We start from the raw sequence: 21238 nt of genomic DNA, 5'->3' as shown, positions 1-21238 counted from the left end.
ATCAAGGGAGCAGTGATTATTTGGCCTGGAGTGTTCAGGGTTTTACAAGCTGTGAATTTAGTTGCTTCCCCCTAGGAGAGTAGGAGATTAAAAAAAAACAACCTGAATATTTATCAGGTTCCAGACAATTCCCTGAGACAACTATCCAGAAGGGGGCTGGAATGGAGATAAATAGTCTGAAGCACTGGAGAGCAGAGTTCCTTCTCCAGAGACTTCCAGAGCCTGGGGGGCTGCTGCTCTCAGGCAGCCCATGGACTGTATAGCTGCTCTGGAGGCCGCAGTGGTGTCAGGGCTGAGGGCCTGAATGGAATTTGCTAGAAGCTGATTGCAGAACCGCACCACAAGGAATCTTGTCTGGAAAGGGACTGTCTCACTCACAGGACTGTGCCACAGGAAGCAGGAAGGTGGCAGCTGTCCTGGGAATTTGTGAGTAAAGACTCTAAATTGATCTCTGTGACAGGGTAGTGTTCTGGAGATTGCATTGGGTACCAGCAGATGTGCCTCGACACAAGGTAACCAGATGCCAAAGGGACTTGCCTCATGGTCTTCAGCTGTGAGGCCTTAGACTGTCCACCAACCACAATTACTCAAGGAGAAGATTGTCCTTTAATCACTGAGTGCTAAACGTTTTTGGAGTCTCCCATTTCCTAATTCCTCTCCTGTTAAAGTTCTCTACAAGCGATAACTCTAAAAAAGACATCCTGTAGACTCTGTTATTGGATCCAATGTGAATGGACTGGTGCTTGCGGGACAGACAGCCATTGTACTTAGAGGGAAGAACCATATACTACCGGTGGCCGCTACAACAATATAGCTTAGATAACTATGGATACATGTTTTTTGGTGTCCCAGTAGAGCCACAACCATGAATAGGTTCTTGAAGAAGGTTGGCAAAGAAGCTCAGAGGTATGAGTTGGTGGGCAAATGGACTGTAATCCCCTCCTTACTGTGAATATATTACATTTTTTTTAAAGGCAGGATGAATATCTGTATATGCAGATATAAGGGGTAGGTAAATCCACCAAAATAATTAAACAGCTGATTAAATGGGAAGGCAGATTGTAGGGAATCTACTCATTTCAATCTCTTTATCCTTATGAAACACAAACTAACAGAGTACAGGGAGTAGAGACCCAAATGCAGCAGTAAAACATTTTTTTACTAGTGCATTTAGGCTAGGTTCACATCTATGCAGGTTATGGTTGATGTGTTTAACTGGTGCGTTTTGCATTTTTGAACATGCGTTTTTTATGCATTTTGCTTTTATTTTTTCTTTTTGTTAATAGGAAAGTATGACAGTTCTGTTCATGTAGTAAGACTTTTATGTGACTTTGCTGCAACTTTACACTCTCTGGCACTCAAGTAGCATCAAAGTCACATCAAAGTAGTGCAGGAGCCCAGTTGCATGTTAGGGTTAAGGGCTAGGGTTAGAGTTAAGGACTAGGGTTAGGGTTAACAATTAGGGTTAGTGTTAAGAGCTAGGGTTAGGATTAAATATTAGGGTTAAAGTCTAGGGTTAGGGTTAAATGTTAGGGTTAGGGATAGGGTTAAGGGCTAGGCTTAGGGTTAAATGTTTTGGTTGGTGTTTGAGGTTAGGGTTAAATGTTAGGGTTAGGGTTAAGGGCTAGGGTTAGGGATAAATATTAAGGGTAGGGATAATCATTAGAGTTAGGGTTAGCAATAATTGTTAGGGTTACTGTTCTAACTATAACAATTGCTGTTAATCCTAACTTTAACTCTAACCCTAGCCCTTAATCCTAACATTTAACCCTAACCCTAGCACTTAACCCTAACATTTAACCCTAGACCTTAATCCTAACCCCAGCCCTTAACCCTAACATGCAACTTTGGACACATGAAGATACCTGCACTACTTTGATGCGACGTTCATGCTACTTGAATTCCAGAGAGAGTAAAGTCGCATCAAAGTCACACTACATAAACAGAACTGTCATACTTTCCTATTAGCCAAAAAAAGTGCGACTTTGGACTCACAAAGGCTCCTGCACTACTTTGGTGCAACTTTGTTGCTACTTGAGTGCCAGAGAGTTTAAAGTCACATCAAAGTTGTAATACATGAACAGAACTGTCATACTTACCTATTAGCAAAAAAAAAAAAGCAAAACACATAAAAAATGCAACACTTGCATTTTTGGTCTGGGTCCATTGAAGTCTATTACATGCAATACACAATCTTCAGTGGAAAAAAGTCCCCTACCCTTTCCAAAAACACACTGTCTCAAAACGCACAGATGTGAACTAGATCCATAAGAAACCATGTTAAATGGACTTGTAAATTAATAAAGTGTCTATCTGTGAGATGGGGAAACAGCTCTTATTGTTTGAACACTGTGGAAGTAAATTAATGTTTTGACTGACATTCTGCAGTTTAGCCACAAGATGTCACTGTTCTTCTAACACAGCCTCAGACTGCATAGATATTTGTATATTCATGAAGAGGTCGGGTTTTTTGCACACATATCTCTTCAACAGATGGCAGTACTGATATGCAATAAGCAAAGACACCTTGTTTAGGTCTCCTCTATCACCTCAGATGGTGGCAAGTCATTACAGAAGGTGGTTAGTACCATGTAATTGTATGCTGTCATGGACCCACAGACGGGGGATACAGTCACAGATGGGGGCATTGTCCTGCGTGAGTGCATTTTCTGCTGGAGAACAAAACAGCAGTTGAATACAGCCCCCTGATTATGTCCTCTCTGCTTTTTCACAGGTAAATGCTGCTGTCTCATCTCCACCTTAAACTATCTCATTGCTACGCACTGACTTTCTGCAAACTTAGGGTAAATGCTGCTGTCTCATCTCCACCTTAAACGGTTTCATTGACTTTCTGAAAAACTCAGGATAAATAGTCTATATCTTTTTGTCTGTTTGTGGTGATTGATTCAAACCTCCTTTTTGACTCTGTCTTCAGAGAATCAATCATCTTTTATGACCCTGGCCTGTGTTTGTGGCTGGTCTGGCTTTGACCAATCTCCCCCCAAATGTATGTGTTCCTTATCAGTTCTTAATGAGAAGGATTGCTCATTTGAGTGTCTCACTATAAATTTAGAGGTCACAGACATGGGGGGGGGGGGGGCATTGTCCTGTGTGAGTGCATTTTCTGCTGGAGTGCAAAACAGCAGTTGAACACAGCAGTTGAACTAAAGCAGGATAATTAAAGCAGCAAGAAGATACAACAAAGAACTCTACTGCACTCTGGATGGACTGCAAGAAAAACACCCTGGGACACATCTCCTACAAGTCTGATTCCCACTCCATCTACCGTTTAATATGTCACCTCTACTCTTTCATATTACTATCCTCTGTTCTCAAAATCTAATTTCTTTACCCCTCTGCTCTACCCCAAAACTTATACGTATCACTCTCACTTCTACCATCTTCCTACTACTGCTCTCATCACCTCCTGCTAATACTTAACTCACCTGCTGACCCAAACACCAAAACAGGAAGGCATGTGCACTCGTATACATCCCACTCCCATCTTACTTTCCTCACCCTCCTTCTTCTTCTAACCTCTGGGGAAATCTCCCCTGTCACGATCGTGGCGTCAGACCCTTGACCTTCTCACCAAACTCGTGACTGAAGGGCTAACCAATCTACAACCGCAATGTGACGTGCGTAACAATGCCACACCCAGCTGCACCCTGCACAACGATTTTCCAGCTAATGGATACCAATCGATGTGCCAGCAGCCTGAATCGATTGTTACTGGGTCAAGTTAATTACACAATTAACCCGTTTACACTGCCACCACCTCCTTTTTGATCAGAGAAAGAGGAAACTCGGCGTTCAGCTATAACACTATGATGGTTGATATAATCGACTGCATAACCTGGTCATAATACAGGGCTGTTATACAGAGGGTTAAAACAAACAGTAGTGTCTCTTTAAAGGCAGGGATTCGTAAATTGCAATTAAGAGCTATAGAAACAGTTCAACACTTTCAGAAAGAGAGATTTATTACTAAAAGGGTCAAACAGGTGCAATAAAAATATTTTCAGAGAAGATGTAACTAAGATATATATATATATATATATATATATATATATATATATATATATATATGTACAGAAAACAGCACAGCACAGCCAAGAGATAACGGAGAAGTTAAAGGGTTAAGTTACTTACCATTAAGCCTTGGATGTAAGCAGATCACGTTTCAGAGCGAAAGGCACAGGTCTCCCCAAGTGGTATATTGATGTTAAAATTGGGAGATGTCTTCAGCTTAACTTCTCTTAGGCTTGACAGCCTGCTTTAAAGTTTCATAGCAGGGGGTGGTTCTGAAGTAAAAGACCAATCCCCTGTTTAGGGAGGGATCATCAGGCGGAACCCTAAACTGGAGCCCACATCTTTTATCATTCATATTCTGGTCCATAACTTTCCATCTGCACAAGCGACAGTCCACCCGTGGGTATATTATTATGCAGACAAGTCTGAGGATTATTTAGATATGAGCTATGAAGCTGTATGCTACACGGTTTGTGAGATCTATTTCTCTGCCTTCCTGTGCGAGTGACCCATCAAACTGTTCGCCTGCTCATTGTTCATCTGATGAGATGTCCGGCTTTTATGTAGGTCTCTCATATTCCAAGATATGAGACATAGGGGAAAAATGGATCTTTTGAAAATGTTATCTGGTGTGGGCTTCTTGGGAATGCCTTGAACTCCTGGGAAGGCTCCGTTATCTTTTTACGAGGCGTGAAATTACACAGGTTCTTTGGACAGTGCAGCACCACATGGCTCCCTGCTGGGATCTGGCCTGTGGGGCCGACCAAGTGAGTGGTCACGGGTGGGCACCAGTCGGCTGTGGCTATCCGAATACCGTGCCGACGGCCGGGGTGCCCACCTGCTTACAAAACACTTCGGCTCAGGGGTGTCATCTGCAAACATATTAATATGTAGCTTCTTGTCGAGGTAGAGAAGGAGATTTCCCTCTCCCATCTTCTTCCTCAGGCCTAGGACTACATCCGGCCCGAAGGCAGTGGCGCCTGTGGGCACCAGAACCGAACAGGCGAATTCTGGAACTTGCCTCCCTGATGGGTCCACAGGTACCTTCATCCAAGAGGAACAGTCCTCGTTACCTGCTAGCATCCAGGACACCAGTTCCTCCAGTTTCCTGTCTGCTAGGTCAGTCACAGGTCCAGCTGAGCCATGATAGTTGCACCTAGGCGTCTTACCGTAGCCAGCTGCACCCACGACTGACGTAACCTGCTTTTTGGCCTGGGGAGCAGACCAGGCCACCACTGCCTCAGTCTCCCCATGCCCAGACCTCTTGGGGTCTCTTCCTACCGGTGGTTCCCAAAACTGAACCACTGACATGCCCCTCTGACAGTTGCCCTACTCAACTGTCAGACTAGGCACGGGAAGTTGGTTCCTGACTAGTGACAGGGGCCCGAGTTCCTCTTCCCAGACAGGGCAAGGCCCCTAAAGTGGGCAACTGCACTCAGTTCCACTCCGCATTGAAGGTCATTCCTGACCCCTGGAGAGGCGGTTGGTGTGTTCTCAACCCCAACGAGCTCTCCCGTGGATTCAGGCAAGCCACATGGGGTAGTGAAGGCTGGCTCGTCCTGAGCCACCGACATAGGAGAGGTTGCTAGGGGCAATTTCCCCCCTTTCCAGCTGTTCGGAGGAGCCTTGTGAGGGTCAGACACCCGCGTATTTACAAAGGTATCTGCCAGATCTGCTGCAGCTTTAGTAGATGCTGGCTCTCTCTCCAAGACGAACTGTCTGACATCTGCTGGGCAAATGTGCAAAAGTTGATCTCGTATTATGAGATCTTCCAAAGACTCATAGGAGTCAGCTTTCAGTCCCTTAGTCCACTGTCGGAATGTGGTGCGTAAGCGACTTGCCACATCCGTGTAAGAGTCCCCAGGTCCCTTCTGCATGGACCTGAACCGCTTGCAGGACACTTCCGGGGTCCTCTGGTACTTCCGGATGATGGCATCTTTGAGAGCTTCATAGTCGTGGTCCTGCCCCTCTGGCATTTCAACAAACGCATCCAGGGCCTTGCCTCGTAGCCCTGGTGTCAGGTACCGAGCCCATTGAGTTGGGGCCACATGGTACTGACATCATGTTTTTTCAAAGGACAGTAAGTACATGTCAATGTCACTATCTTTTTCCATCACTGGAAACTTGGCTGCTGGGCCCACGACCAGAGAGGTGTCCCTGTGCTCTAAGGACCTGAGGTTCTGGCTCTGTTGCTGCTGCTGGAGTCTCGCCATCTCCAGCTCATGCCGACGATCAGCTTCCCTCTGCACCGCCTCTTGGTCAGCTTGGCGTTCCGCTCTATCCGCCGCTGTTCCGCAGTTTCTCTGTCAGCTGCTGCTTGGCATTCCTCAGTTTCTCTGTCAGCCTGGCGTTCAAGGATCCGCAGGTATGCCTCAAGATCTGTCTCCATGAGGCGTTTCAGGGCTTCCTGCATCTGAGGAGAGTCTCTGCTGGTTACAGGCGCTCCGGTGCTGGCCCGCTCAGGGGGTGGTGTGACGATACCACTTGGTGATCTTCCAGTGTCAGTCTCTGTATGCCCATCCTGCGAGGCCGTCTCTGAGCCACTGGGAATGTGGGTATTGGGAACCCTTTCATGTTCAAGTTCCCCCGAGTTCTGATCTGCTCGGATATCATACTCCACTAGATCACTAATCAAATCTTCGCGATTTTTGCGACCGACGGACAATCCTCGTGAGGTACATTCCGCCTTCAAATCACCTTTGCTTATTTTCTTGTATTCTGTTACACCAGGCATAATTGCAAGCAAAGATAGAATAGAAAGTAGGAAAAGGAAGGAGCTGTTGCTATATGTCTCTCTCTCTCTATATATATATATTTAAAATATGCACCGCTTGTTTCTAAGGACTGTTTCCACAAAGGTTACAATCCTTCAGTGCAGAGCCAATTTTTACCACTGCACTGAAGCTCTTAATGCAGCTATCCCACGTACGCTGCCAGTCACGAACGCGGCATCAGACCCCTGACCTTCTCACCAAACTCGTGACCGAAGGGCTAACCGATCTACAACCGCGATGTGACGTGCGTAACAATGCCACACCCAGCTGCACCCTGCACAACGATTTTCCAGCTAATGGATACCGATCGATGTGCCAGCAGCCTGAATAGATTGTTACTGGGCCAGGTTAATTACGCAATTAACCCCTTCACACTGCCACCACCTCCTTTTTGATCAGAGAAAGAGGAAACTCGGCGTTCAGCTATAACACTATGATGGTTGATATAATCGACTGCATAACCTGGTCATAATACAGGCCTGTTATATAGAGGGTTAAAACAAACAGTAGCGTCTCTTTAAAGGCAGGGATTCGTAAATTGCAATTAAGAGCTATAGAAACAGTTCAACACTTTCAGAAAGAGAGATTTATTACTAAAAGGGTCAAACAGGTGCAATAAAAATATTTACAGAGAAGATGTAACTAAGATATATATATATATATATATATATATATATATATATATATATATATATATATATATACATGTACAGAAAACAGCACAGCACAGCCGAGAGATAACAGGGAGAAGTTAAAGGGTTAAGTTACTTGCCATTAAGCCTTTGATGTAAGCAGAGATGTCTTCAACTTAACTTCTCTTAGGCTTGACAGCCTGCTTTAAAGTTTCCCAGCAGGGGGTGGTTCTGAAGTAAAAGACCAATCCCCTGTTTAGGGAGGGATCGTCAGGCGGAACCCTAAACTGGAGCCCACATCTTTCATAGTTCATATTCTGGTCCATAACTTTCCATCTGCACAAGCAACAGTCCACCCGCGGGTATATTATTATGCAGACAAGTCTGAGGATTATTTAGATATGAATTATGAAGTTGTATGCTACACGGTTCGCGAGATCTATTTCTCTGCCTTCCCGTGCACCCAAGATAAGCCGAGTGACCCATCAAACTGTTCGCCTGCTCATCGTCCATCCGATGAGATGTCCAGCATTTATGTAGGTCTCTCATATTCCAAGATATGAGACATAGGGGAAAAATGGATCTTTTAAAAATGTTATTTGGTGTGGGCTTCTTGGGAATGCCTTGAACTTGTGGGAAGGCTCCGTTATCTTTTTACGAGGCGTGTAATTACACAGGTTCTTTGGACAGTGCGGCACCACGTGGCTCCCTGCTGGGATCTGGCCTGTGACACTTTTAACACACACACATCTGTCACTGTGCCTCTCAGGAAGGGAGGGGGAAGGAGAATGAGGGAATAATATGGCTGCTCTTAACAAAATGGCAGACTGCGTCAGTCTCTGGGGCGCACGTTTACGACAGCCCCGAACCCTGGTCCTCTAGTATCTCACCCCCACACTAGGCACCCTCCTTCCTCCAGGAATAGCCACAATCCACTCAATTTAATTTCAATCCCCATGCTCCCAAAAAAAACCCCTCCCTTTTTCATGTGCACTCTGGAATGCCCGCTCTGTCTGTAATAAGCTCACCTCTGTCCATGACCTTGTCTCCCACTCCCTTAACCTACTAGCCAGAAACCTGGCTTCAAGCATCAGATTCTGCTTCTCCGGCAGCACTTTCCTATGGAGGCCTCCACTGGACTCACTCACCCAGACCCAGTGGTCGAAAAAGAGGTGGAGTTGGTTTGCTTCTATCCCCACTGAGCACCTTTCAAGTCCTCCCTTTCCCTCCCTCTCTATCCTTCTCTTCTTTTGAGACTCACTGCATTCGGCTGTTTTCTCTTCATGTGATCTATCTGCCTCCTGGACCGGTGTCACACTTTCTTGATGACTTCTCTGGTTGGCTACCCTACTTTTTCTCCTCTGAAATACCCACTATTATTCTTGGAGATTTTAACATCCCCATTAATGTGAACAACTTAGCTACATCCCAACTCTTTAACCTAATCTCATTTTTGCCTTAACACTATGGACACAGTCCTCCACTCACTCTGATGTGAATACCATTCGACCTTGTTTTCTCCCATCTTTGCACTCCCTTCAATCTCACAAACACCCCCTTTCCTCTCTCTGATCACAATCTCATCACCTTCACAGTGTCCTCATCTTCAAACACCTATCCCTCCAAGTAGCAAACAATTACCCACAGAAACCTTCACAACTTTAACCCTTCTCTTTTCCACTCTGCAACTGACCGCCTCTATAACAGAATCTCTCCCCTGTCCTGTCCTGACCTGGCCACTTTTGCCTACAACAGTTTCATCCACACTAGACTCACTTGCTCCTCTAACTACACAAAGTATCATTCCCTGACCATTACAACTATGGAAGACTGACAACATCAGAAATCTTAAGAGATATAGTTGTGCACTGGAGTGACTGTGGCGCAAAACCAAATCCCAGCAAGCATTCACCCTATATAAATCTGATTTCTTAAAATACAATTCCTCCCTCCATGCTACCAAACGAGCCTACTCTTATTAATTCCTTGTCATCCAAGCCTCGTCATTTCTTCTCTACTTTTAACTCTCTACTTTCTCCACCTCCACCCAGTAACTCACTCACTGCTTTCAAGATTGCCAATCATTTAAAAACCAAGATTGATGCAATTCGTGGGGGCATCTCCATTACACAGACATCTATCCCACTTAGCATACCTTATACTAAAACTCCCTCAACACTTTCCTCTTTTGACCTTGCTACTACTGAAGAAGTCACTAGAGTTTTCTCACAAGCACGTCTCATCACCTGCCCCCTGGTTCCTGTCCCCTCACAACTACTACGGTTACTTTCTTCTTCTATCCTTTGCTCTCTCACTCACATCTTCAATCTCTCCCTCTCTACTGGCGTCTACCCCTCCCCTCTAAAGCATGCACAGATCACGAACACATACTTAAAAAGCCCTCATTGGACCCCACCAATCTTAACAACTTAAGACCTATCTCCCTGCTCCTGTTTATCTCTAAACTCTTAGAAAGCTTAGTCTACAATCGCCTGAGCTCCTACCCCACTGACAACAACCTTCTTGACCCTTTACAGTCTGGCTTTTGCTCAATACACTCCACTGAAACTACCAAACTAAATCTCACTAATGATTTACTAACTGATAAAACTAATGGCCACTACTCCATACTCCTTTTACTTGACCTTTCTGTGGCTTTTGATACTGTTGACCATCCCCTCCTCCTCAAAAAACTCCACTCTCTTGGCCTCCAAGACTCTGCTCTCTCCTGGTTCTCCTCCTACCTATCGCAGCACTCCATTGTTACCTCTAACTCTGCTCCTCTCCACTTCTTCTTTCTGTTGGGGTCCCTCAAGGTTCTGTCCTTGGACCCCTTGTCTTCTCCATCAACACCTCCTCCTTTGGTCACTTGATAAACTCCCATGGCTTTAAGTACCATCTCTATGCTGATGACACACAAATCTATCTTTCTACTCCTCACCTCACCCCTTCAGTCTCCTCTTGTATTACTAACCTACTAAGTGACATATCAGCATGAATGTCACTCCACTTCCTCAAACTAACTCTTTCTAAAATTGAGCTTATACTATTCCCTCTAGCCCCTGCCCCCTCCCCTGACTTCTCCATCAAGATCAATAATACAACCATCAGTCCCTCCCCTCATGCCAGGGTACTAGGTGTAATCCTGGACTCCCATCTGTCCTTTCAGCCCCAAATCCAATCACTGTCAAAATATTGTAGACTTCACCTCCACAACATCTCCAAGATATGTCCATTTTTAACCTCTGAAATCACTAAGCAATGTATTCATTTCCTTGTTATCTCTCGCCTTGAGTATTGTAACTCCCTCCTCATTGGCCTACCTAATCGCAGGCTATCCCCTCTCCAGTCTATCATGAATGCTGCTGCCATACTCATCCACCTTACCAACCGTTCGATATCTGTCATCCCTCTATGCCAATCCCTCCAATGGCTTCCTATTGCCGAATGAATAACATTGAAAGCATTAACAATAACATATATAGCCATTTATAACTCTGCTCCAAATTACATCACCAATCTTGTCTCCAAATATCACCCAAACCGTCCTCTCTGCTCCTCCCACGACCTCCTGCTCACTGGCTCCCATGTCTTCTCCTCCCATGCTTGTCTCTAGGACTTTTCCAGAGCCTCCCCCATCTTCTGGAACTCTATACCCCAATCTATCCGACTATCGCCTACTCTGTCCACTTTTAGGCGATCTCTGAAAACCTATTTCTTCAGGGAAGCCTATCCTGCCTTCAGCTAATAACTGAATCTTCTATTTCTCCTATCAGTTCATCCCCCACAGTTATTACCTTTTATTCCACCAGCCCCTCCCTATTAGATTGTAAGCTCCAAGGAGCAGGGTCCTCCTAACCCTCTTGTATTGAACTGTATCATTGCTGTATGTCTCCCTTTATATTGCAAAGCACTGAGCAAACAGTTGGTGTTATATAAATCCTGTATAATAATAATGAACCCTTGTCAATGCGATTTAAAGTGTATCAATAGTCAAAATGGAAAATCCTATATTACTTTCCACAATGTATATAATTTATTTCTAGCCTACTCCTAATAATCTGGATGATAATGAAGTTTGTAAACTCACGTTGTAAAGATTCCCATGCATTTACTTCCTTGAATTCTGTGACATGTATTCACTATGCCCTGTGAGTGGGCACTTTTAGTCCTTAGAAATTGAAAGTAAACAGCAAAGGAGACTCTGAAAAGCATACAGGGAATCCAGGATGCTGTGGAAAGAGATGGCCAGTAGACAATCGGAACTCACAACATGAAAGGAAATTTTTCAAGTGACCTTATTTTGGATTGTCAAAAATAACTGTTGTTTGTATTGCTATTACAATGCTGATGTTATTTTGCAAATATTTAAGCTATGACTACATAACTGAAGGTGTTGCTCCAATCGAAATTAACTGATGTATGAAAGCTGTTTGTGATGATAATTATGTTTAATGTGTGCACTGTGTCGATGGGTCAAAATATAAAGAGATGGGAATATATAAAATTGTGCAGCAAACAAAGGTGGGGCCAGCCCCTGAAAACATCTGACAAACTTCACAGGTAATATGTTAATGAACGGACAAAGAACAATTGGCATATCACTCAGTGAGAAATTTCTGAACAAACAGGCATTTTGCAAGAGCATCCAATGTTATTACTGCTATACCTGGAGGATACTGGAAGGTTTGCACAAGATGAGTTCCTTGGATGCAGTAGAGAGGCTGAATCTCATCACCTTACAATATAAAGCATGTACTATTCAGTCCAGACCTGGTGCTCTCTGACTTTCATTTTTTTTCCAAAATTGAATGGTTAAAGATAATATTTTTAAGAATATTCTGTGTTTAATTCACGGAAATACTACCATCCAGTCACAAGTATTAGACATGGAGACTTTACTTTTCATTGAACCTTTAAATATTAACATTGCTTTGTTCTCTAAGAACTTGCACAAATTTTGGCAGAAGTCCTTTGAAAGTCCAGTAATAACCGTGAGAAAATAATTATATAAACCCAATGTAATGCACGACCTGATGACTTTGTTAGAGACTATAGCTAATTACTATTTTATCTGCCTAATAGCAGCCCCCAGTTCCTTAAAGGCATAGTTTACCTTGACCAAAGTTGAATAATGCCCTTGCTATAAGTGTAGGTAATTTATAAACTTCATTAACCTTGACTGGAAAACTCCTAGGACATTGCTAAGGACGTTGCTAAGATAGGCCCTGCTGTTACTGTTCACCTTCACCATCATAGGAGTGAGCTCTCAAATGCTGAGCTCATAGCAACTGCATCAGGGGAGAAAAAGTGAACGTGTGGAGATCTAAATCAAAGAAACAGCTTGCTCGTATGCTGGTGAAGGTTACCAGTAACATGGAGACTTTACTTTTCATTGAACCATTAAATATTAACATTGCTTTGTTCTCTGAGAACTTGCACACATTTTGGCAGAAGTTCTTTGAAAGCCCAGTAATAGCCGTGAGAAAATAATTATTTAAACCCAGTGTAATGCACAACCTGATGTCTTTGTTAGAAACTATAGCTAATTACTATTTTATCTGCCTAATAGCAGCCCCCAGTCCCTTAAAGGCATAGTTTATCTTCACCAAAGTTGAATAATGCCCTTGCTATAAGTGTAGGTCATTTACAAACTTCAATAACCTTGACTGGAAAACTGCTAGGACATTGCTAAGATAGGTCCTGCTGTTACTGTTCACCTTCACCATCACAGGAGTGATCTCTCAAATGCTGAGCTCATAGCAACTGTATCAGGGGAGAAAAAGTGCAGGTGCGGAGATCTAAATCAAAGAAAGCTTGCTCGTATGCTGGTGAAGGTTACCAGTAACAACTGGGCCTATATTAACAACATCCTAGGAGTTTTCCAGTTAGGCTTCATAAGGTACATAAATGGCCTACACCAATAGCAATGACATTATTTTATTTTAGTCAAAGATGCACAGCTTCTTATTATCTACAGATGTCCCTTATCAACATAGGCAGTTTTTTTTATAAAGGTAAGCTGTGCCTTTAAGGCAGTCAGGTCTACTGGTACTTGGTTGGCCCCAGGTCTCAGTACACAATGCTACATTCCTGGCTGGCCACGCAACACTGGGACTGGATGAAGATAACAGGAAAAAGTATCTGTAGTCTAGAGCAGCCTTTCTCATTCAGGGTGCCAGGCACCCTGGGGTGCTTTCAGGCATTTTCAGTCGTGCCTTGGCAATATGCTTAAAAACTGCCCAAAAATTGTATACAAGCCAGCAGGTGGATCAAGCCTGCCTTTCAGTTACACAAAGCCATAGGTTTTCATTACCCACTTTTACAACCTGCCAGCTGCCGGCATCCTAACAACCAATTACATCATTAGTTGATAAGGAAGGAAGACATCATGCACCTGCACAGCATCCTTGTTAGCCCCTCCTCTGTCCCTTTTTACCAGTAGTGGGGTCACATTAGCTGAGTAAGGGAGAGAAATTAAGGGTGAAACACTGAAATAATAGTCAGTACCAGTTTGTAAAGGAATATTTGCTTTGGAAGAATAAATCACCTCTTACGTTGGGTGTCCTAAATGTGTGGATGTTGCTGCGTTATGTAAAACTATTAGAATAGTTTTTTAAATGTTAGAATGGGGTGCTTTAAGATTGTGCAGAATGTTACAGGGTGCCTTGAGATTGTCCATAATTTTAAAGGGTGTGAGAAATACTGGTCTAAAGGCAGGTTGGGCAGAGCCTATGGCCCTGATGAAGAGCGTCCGTGCTACTGCCAAGGTCAGGGCAGGTTGCTGGCAAACACGATCCAGTAAATGGTTCTAAGGTGAGGACTAGCAGCTGAAAACCATAATCCAGAAGATGCTCCAATGTCAGAATGGGTGGCAGATAAGCGTAGTCTTGCAAACAGTCTGAGGTCAAGGCAGCAATAGTCAATATTATTAATAGTAATCCTAGCAGGGATCAGCATTGTGAAATCCAAGACAGGTAGACAGGGCAGGAATTAGCAGGAATACAGTTGGTGAGCCAGGAAGCAGGAATACTATCACAAGCCCAAAGCCCTGGGCTTGTGATGCTGAAATAAGGTGTCAGAGAAGAGCAAGCCAGTCAGGGAGGGCAGCCAGAGGCACAGGTGTGTGGTCACTGGCCAATCTGAGTCAGGAGAAAAGCTAGGCAACAAGGACAGGAGTGCTGCCTAGAGTGGCTGAGCGGCAGCGGTGGATGTGGGAGCAAGAGATTGGCTAATGCTTCTAACACCCAAGGGCCACAGCATCCAGAGCCTGACTCTAACATAAAGAATAATTATAATGATTTTGTGATACACCTGGCCACCCCCCGCTGGCTGGATATGACAATATAAATTAGTCATATGAAATACTTTGTATTTACCAAACAGAAAAGGAAAATACTGTATAGAAAAGTATATTCTACTACATGTATGATGGATAAATTAGCTCTGCCTAAAGTAAAGAATGTATTTACATTCCATTTAAGGAACCTGGTAAGCAAACCTTCCAGAGAACTTCCAGGAATCTTTAGAAGTGAGGGCAGATGTTTACTTGTCTGTTTACTTGGAGAAGATTGTCCTTCCCTGGAAAGCCAGATCTAGCATCCTGAAACTGATTACATAATTGTGATCTGTCTATAGGAAATCTTCTGTGCCTTATTCTGTGGGATGAGACTCGCCTTTCCTAGAAAACTCTGCTGTTGGAATATTTCTGGGGTTAGGTTAAAGTGTTACTAAACCCAAAACAGTAAAATCAGTCTGTATATGCTGTAAAGCATGCCTGTTATACTCACTGTGGAACCTAAGGGATTAAACCTCTGCATTGTGTAAAAGGATGTTTGATCCTGTCTTCTCTAATCCTCCCCTTTTTCTACTGTCCCCAATTTAACTCCTGGTAGAAAAGAGGCTTGGAGACAAGCTGCACATGCTCAGTCTGGTGTGTATTGCTAGAGAGTTTTTTTTTTCTTCCCAGAGTGCATGTGATTAGCACAGAGCCAGTCAGCACTGTCCAAACAGAGGGTCAGGGGTCCTACAGCCTCATAGGGAGAATAAAAACTCCTCCTCCTACATGCTTTAACTAGTGCTCTGCTGGACACTGATGGAAGTCACAAGACTGCGCTAACTGCTGTTGAGAAAAGGTATTTAGCAATTTATTTTTACTAAAATAATTGCATTTCTATGTTCTGTGTACTGTGGGAGACCATATATAGTGAATGCAGGGTCCAGGGTTTAGTAACACTATAGGTGTTATAAGCTCATTTAAGGGAAAGGTTAAGTGTTTGGGCATACTTAAAAGGAAGGGATGGCTTGGAAAGTAGTAACTTTTATGGAAGCTTCAGAATTTGCACTGATAGCTGTGCAACTGAAAAACTACCACTGCTGGACGTACTAGAACTAATGTAATTTAAGAAACAGCCAGGTCATACAACTTCAACAAATAATAAACCATGTGAGTCAAGGACAGAAAAGAATGGTTCTTTGCAAGGTAAAAATGTGTTAAGATATAGTTCTATGGAGCAAAGCCTTCAACGTATTTGTTTTCTGCCATGAAAAACAAGGTTGCTTTGTCTCAAAGAAGAAAATAAATAGTCAAATAGTTAATAAGGAAGCTCAGTTTATTGACACTTTCAAGATAGTCTGGGTCCAAACATTTAAATAATCTTGATTGGTTAAAGTATTAATAACCCCCTAGAACTAAACTATTGGATCTAACTAGCCTTCAGTGCTGTGCATATTTTGGGCACCTCTTCTGGGGAATTTCCAATGTGTGTGCATGCAAGTTCAGAGATTAAAGAATAATTCAAGGCTTCGGCATGTTATACATAGTTACATTGGTTCAGCTTTGACCAATATAACTATGTATATGACATACCTGATGGATGCCACTGAAAACAGGAAATCACTGAAGTAGACACCACTACTTCATTGATCTCCACTTGCTTCCGAGTCCTGTGCAGAGTGGCCGGCCAGAAGCATTGTGGGCATAGGAAGTCAGCCGCTCAGCACAAGCACCATTCAGAAATCACTTTGCATCTTCTCGGTGGATGCAAAGCATGGGGTGGTGAGGTAAGGCTCTCCACCTTTTTCAGTCAGAGAATGCACTGGGGTTTATTTACTAAAGCTGGAGAATGCAAAATCAGGCTTGCTTCTGCATAGTAACCAATCAGATTTAAGGTTTTATTGCCAAAGCTTAATTGAACAAGCTGAGGTTAGAAGTTGATTAGTTTCTCTGCAGAAGTGAGCCTGATTTTGTACTCTCCAGCTTCAGTAAATAAATCCCTTGCTATTCATTCAAAAAATGCAAAGCTTAGATAACTTCAAAATGGCTCTTATTTGGAACAAATCTATCTGTCTCCAATTTTTTCCTTTTTGGTCTTTTATATATATATATATATATATATATATATATATATATATACATATTGATTCCTACCTGTATGTATACAGTGCATTCCTAAAGTATTCAGACCCTCCTCACTTTTTTCAATTTTGTTATGTTGGTTATGTTGCAGCCTGATACTACGGCTGTTTAAATTCATTTTTTTCTCATTAATCTACACTCAGTACCACATAATTACAAGGTGAAAACAGAATTTTAGAAATGTCTGTGAATTTATTAAAAAGAAAAAAACTGAAATATTACATGTCCTCCCTAGCGGTCTGATTATGTCAGTATTTCTGTGCTCAAAGCGGTACATTTGTTTGCATGGAAATATGTAGTTTTTTTATTGTAAGCCTGTAATTTTTAGGAATAACTCACTGAAATCTGTCCGAACAAGAGTCTATTTATTTATTATTTATTTCAGGTACTTATATAGCGCCGTCAATTTTACGCAGCGCTTTACATATATATTGTACATTCACATCAGTCCCTAACCCTCAAGGGGCGTACAATCTAAGGTCCCTAACTCACATTCATACATACACATACTAGGGCCAATTTCGACAGGAACCAATTCACCTACCATCATGTCTTTGGAGTGTGGGAGGAAACCGGAGCACCCGGAGGAAACCCACACAGTCACAGGGAGAACATGCAAACTCCAGGCAGGTGGTGCCATGGTGGGAATTCGAACCAACGACCCTAGTACTGCCAGGCGGAAGTGCTAACCATTTAGCCTCTGTGCTGCCACCTAGTAAACATCCCGGGTATGTTAAAATTTGAAACACAAAATCATAAATTATAATTTACCATTTACCAAAGTTCCATTTTCCTTCTGGAACTTTGTGCCATCTCCACACAGAATCTTTGGAGCTCAGTCAGGGTGACCATCGGGTTATTGGTCACCTCTCTTACTAAGGACCTTCTCCCCCAATTGCTCAATTTAGCTAAGCAACCAGCTCTTGAACCAGCTCCTGGTTACGCCAAATGTCTTCCATTTGAGAATTATGGAGCCCACTGTGCTCTTGGGAACCTTCAATGCAACAGATTTTTTTTTGTAACCTTCCCCAGATCTTGCAATAATCCTGTCTCTGAGCTATGCAGGCAGTTCCTTTGACCTCACGGCTTTTGCTCTGGTACAGTATGCATTATCAACTGTGAGGCCTTTCCAAATCCTATTAAATCAATTTAATTTAACACAGGTGGACTCCAATTAAGGTGTAGAAACATCTCAGCAATGGTCAAGAGAAATGGGAGGCACCTGACCTACATTTCAATTTCAATTGTTGTTGCAATGGGTCTGAATACTTATGCCAATGTGATATCTCAGTTTTTCCTTTTTTATACGTTTGCAAACATTTCTCACATTTCTAAAACAGCTGTAGTATCAGGCTGCAACATAAACAAATTTAAAAAGTGAAGGGGGTCTGAATACTTTATGAATGCATTGTATATGTATGTAGCACTACCACCAGAGGAGTCGTTGAATTGTTTTGTGATTTCCCTGCACTCCTGAAGAGGACACATCTCGCTCACCCATTACCTATGGCCACACCTCTAGGTATCTGAAAAAATGTATTAGGTCAAGCATAACCTAAAAGAAGAGAGGTTTAGCAAATGTATCTATACAAACAATCAATAAGACAACAATGTTACATTGATATGGTTAAAGATTTATAGTATTCTGGCTAAGAGAAGTGAACTGCATATACCTAGCAACAGTATATAAAGACAGTCCTAACTTGTTATAACAGTCCTAGTTTTATCACACTGACCAGTGATTGATGAAAAAACAAAAAAAAACTTTGGGCGGCAAAGATAGGGCCCCTGAAAAAAAGAACAACAGTTCTCAGCAGACAACGGATTAACTTGTGTGGTGTTAGACTCTTACCAGTTCCAGGGTAGCCTCTTCTGGGTCCAAAGACATGTGCTCTGATTCAGTGAAAGTACAGTTCAAGTCAGACAAGGATAGAAGTTGATAATGATCTCTCTCTCTCTTTCAATCCTGCTGAGACAGTCCCTCTTTTCCATCCTTATAAGTGGTGTGAATGCTCACTAGAACAGTCTGATCTCCCCAGGCAGCCAAATCACACCCTACCAGGGAGAAGGTTCTCAATCTTCTTGCTTTACAAAATTCTGATTCGATTGTTGTCAGCTATGGCAGGGATCCGTTCATCTAGCAGTAGCAGCTCAGTCTCTATCCCACACATCTACTTGCTTCCATCCTCTCACATGTTACACAGAGTAAGATGGCAGCAGCAGTCTTTGATAAGCCCTTTTCTCCTGGACAGCATAGATCAGATAGATCCAGCAAACTCTGGTCACACATCCTTGTTCTCCCTTCACTGCAACCTTGTAGTGCTCTCTCAGCTGCTCAACACAGGAAAATGGTTGCAGCATCACACGGTCCTCACAGTGGCTTCCTCCCTTCATTCTGCAGGCTAGTAGCACAACAGATCTCCGTTTTATTCAGCAGCCCAGCCCCCTATCCCCTTGCTCTGTTGCATCAGCCAATCACTGTCCTCCAGACCCTGGCTTTGGAACACCATTTTCAGAATTTGGAACTCTGAGTTTGGTCTTTGGAACTCCAAGTTTTGAATTTGGAACTCCGGGTTCTGACTTTGTAACCCCAAGTTTTGACTTTGGCTGCCCCCTGCATTGGAGACACTCTATAGATGAGCAATACAAAGCGGTCTCCTTAAAAATGGTTCCTGCACTTCTGCATTAATGAATATTCAGTTTACCCTTGTCCACACTGTAGTGGGATAATACAGCAGAAACAAAGGAAGTTACACAGCAGTTATCAGCTACAGTCCAGGTACAACCCCAGATTTTTTCACCAGCAGGAGTGGAGGCACAGGGAATAGAAGATGGCAGTAATACCACCATAGAGGTCTTTTTTTTATTGTGTATGTAATATGTATGTATTGTGATATGGGGGTATTTAAGCTGATATTATTCCAATGTCATGTTAGTCCGAACTGCAGTTAAAGGGCATGGCAGCCCACTTTTATTGCAAAACGAAAGGAAAAGTTCACATAAAGATTCCCATGCAGGGGTTTCAGTTTCACAAAACAAACAGCTGAAAAAGGCTGAGCCACCTGGCTCCCCCTATTAGCAGAACCACTGTTGCCAGCTCTCCAGCTCACTCAGCCTTTAGTTGCTGCACCCCATTGCACAGGCCCACCCCCGGCCTCAGTATAGAGGTTCTTCTGACAGCCACGGCTCTCTTACTCCTCTGAGAGGTAGGTTCCCTCAATCCCTTGAATTTGCGTAGTTGTCCAGTCTTCTCAGTCTCCCAGACACTCCCAGATTAGCGTAGCTGCCTTAACTCTCTATGTCTCATGGGCATAGAAGCCCTACAACCTGGAGTGTAGTCTCTTGGACACAGCATTTCCAGACAGGATCACACATCTGTCTTTACACAAAGCCAGTTTTGAAAAATGGGAGCTCTGAGCTACCTCCAAACTTGGCTTATAATGACCCTGCACACCTGTGTACTCACACAGACTGTAGGCCTCCAGTAAAACCCAGGATTAAAGGATTAAAGGTTCTGTTCCAAGACACTTTGGAACCTTCAAACTCCAGGCCTCATGCACCCTGCAGCTCCTGAACGTGAGTTTAGGAACTTTTGGCTTTTTTTGCTAAAGCCCCTGAACTCAAATCAATAAAAGCCTATGTGTTCATGTACATGAACGCAGAAGAATCATGTTCAGGAGAGGAATGTTTTGGAAAAAAACGCTAAATACAGCAAAAATGTATGCATACGTGTCTAGACGCTAACCCGTGTGCTTGGGCATTTATTCATGTAAATGGAAAATACTCTGACAAACAAATGAATAAACATCCATGTTTGCACGTGTTTTGCATTTTTCTGTCAGGAGAGCCAAACGTCTAGGGCAGGGGTGTCAAACTCCATTTCATCGCGGGCTGTATCAGTATTATGGTTGCCCTCAAAGGGCCAGTTGTATCTGTAAGACTAGATGTTCAGAGCACACCACCCCCATTACATCAGAGGTCAAGAATCCTACACCCTCCCTAACATCACCGTGCACCCCCTTTGGGGGCAGAGCTGGAACGCAGAAAGTGCAGGGTCTGGAGGAGGACCAGAGAAGGAGTGGAATCAGTTACCAGAGTCCGCTGAATGCTGAGACCAGGGGAGGCAGAGATGAGGGGGTGCTGTAGCTCCACTGAGAGGTGCAGGATTTTGCAGAGGAGTTCTATTCTCCTCTCTGCTGCCAACTGCTGAGACAAGGTGGGGGAGGAGACAAGGGGGTACCTGCAGGAGAGGTGCGAAGGCCACATGAAATTGTCTGGAGGGCCGGATTTGCCCCACGGGCCTTGTGTTTGGCACTTGTGGTCTAGGGGAAGTAATGGGCAGTACAGTGGCTTAATGGATCGCCTGGCAGTACTAGGGTCGC

This window comes from Staurois parvus, unplaced genomic scaffold, assembly GCF_062004578.1.
Source record: "Staurois parvus isolate SC_StPar_1 unplaced genomic scaffold, SC_StPar_1.0 ptg001805l, whole genome shotgun sequence".
Classification (NCBI taxonomy): domain Eukaryota; kingdom Metazoa; phylum Chordata; class Amphibia; order Anura; family Ranidae; genus Staurois; species Staurois parvus.
Note: the sequence above shows the minus strand (reverse complement) of the source record.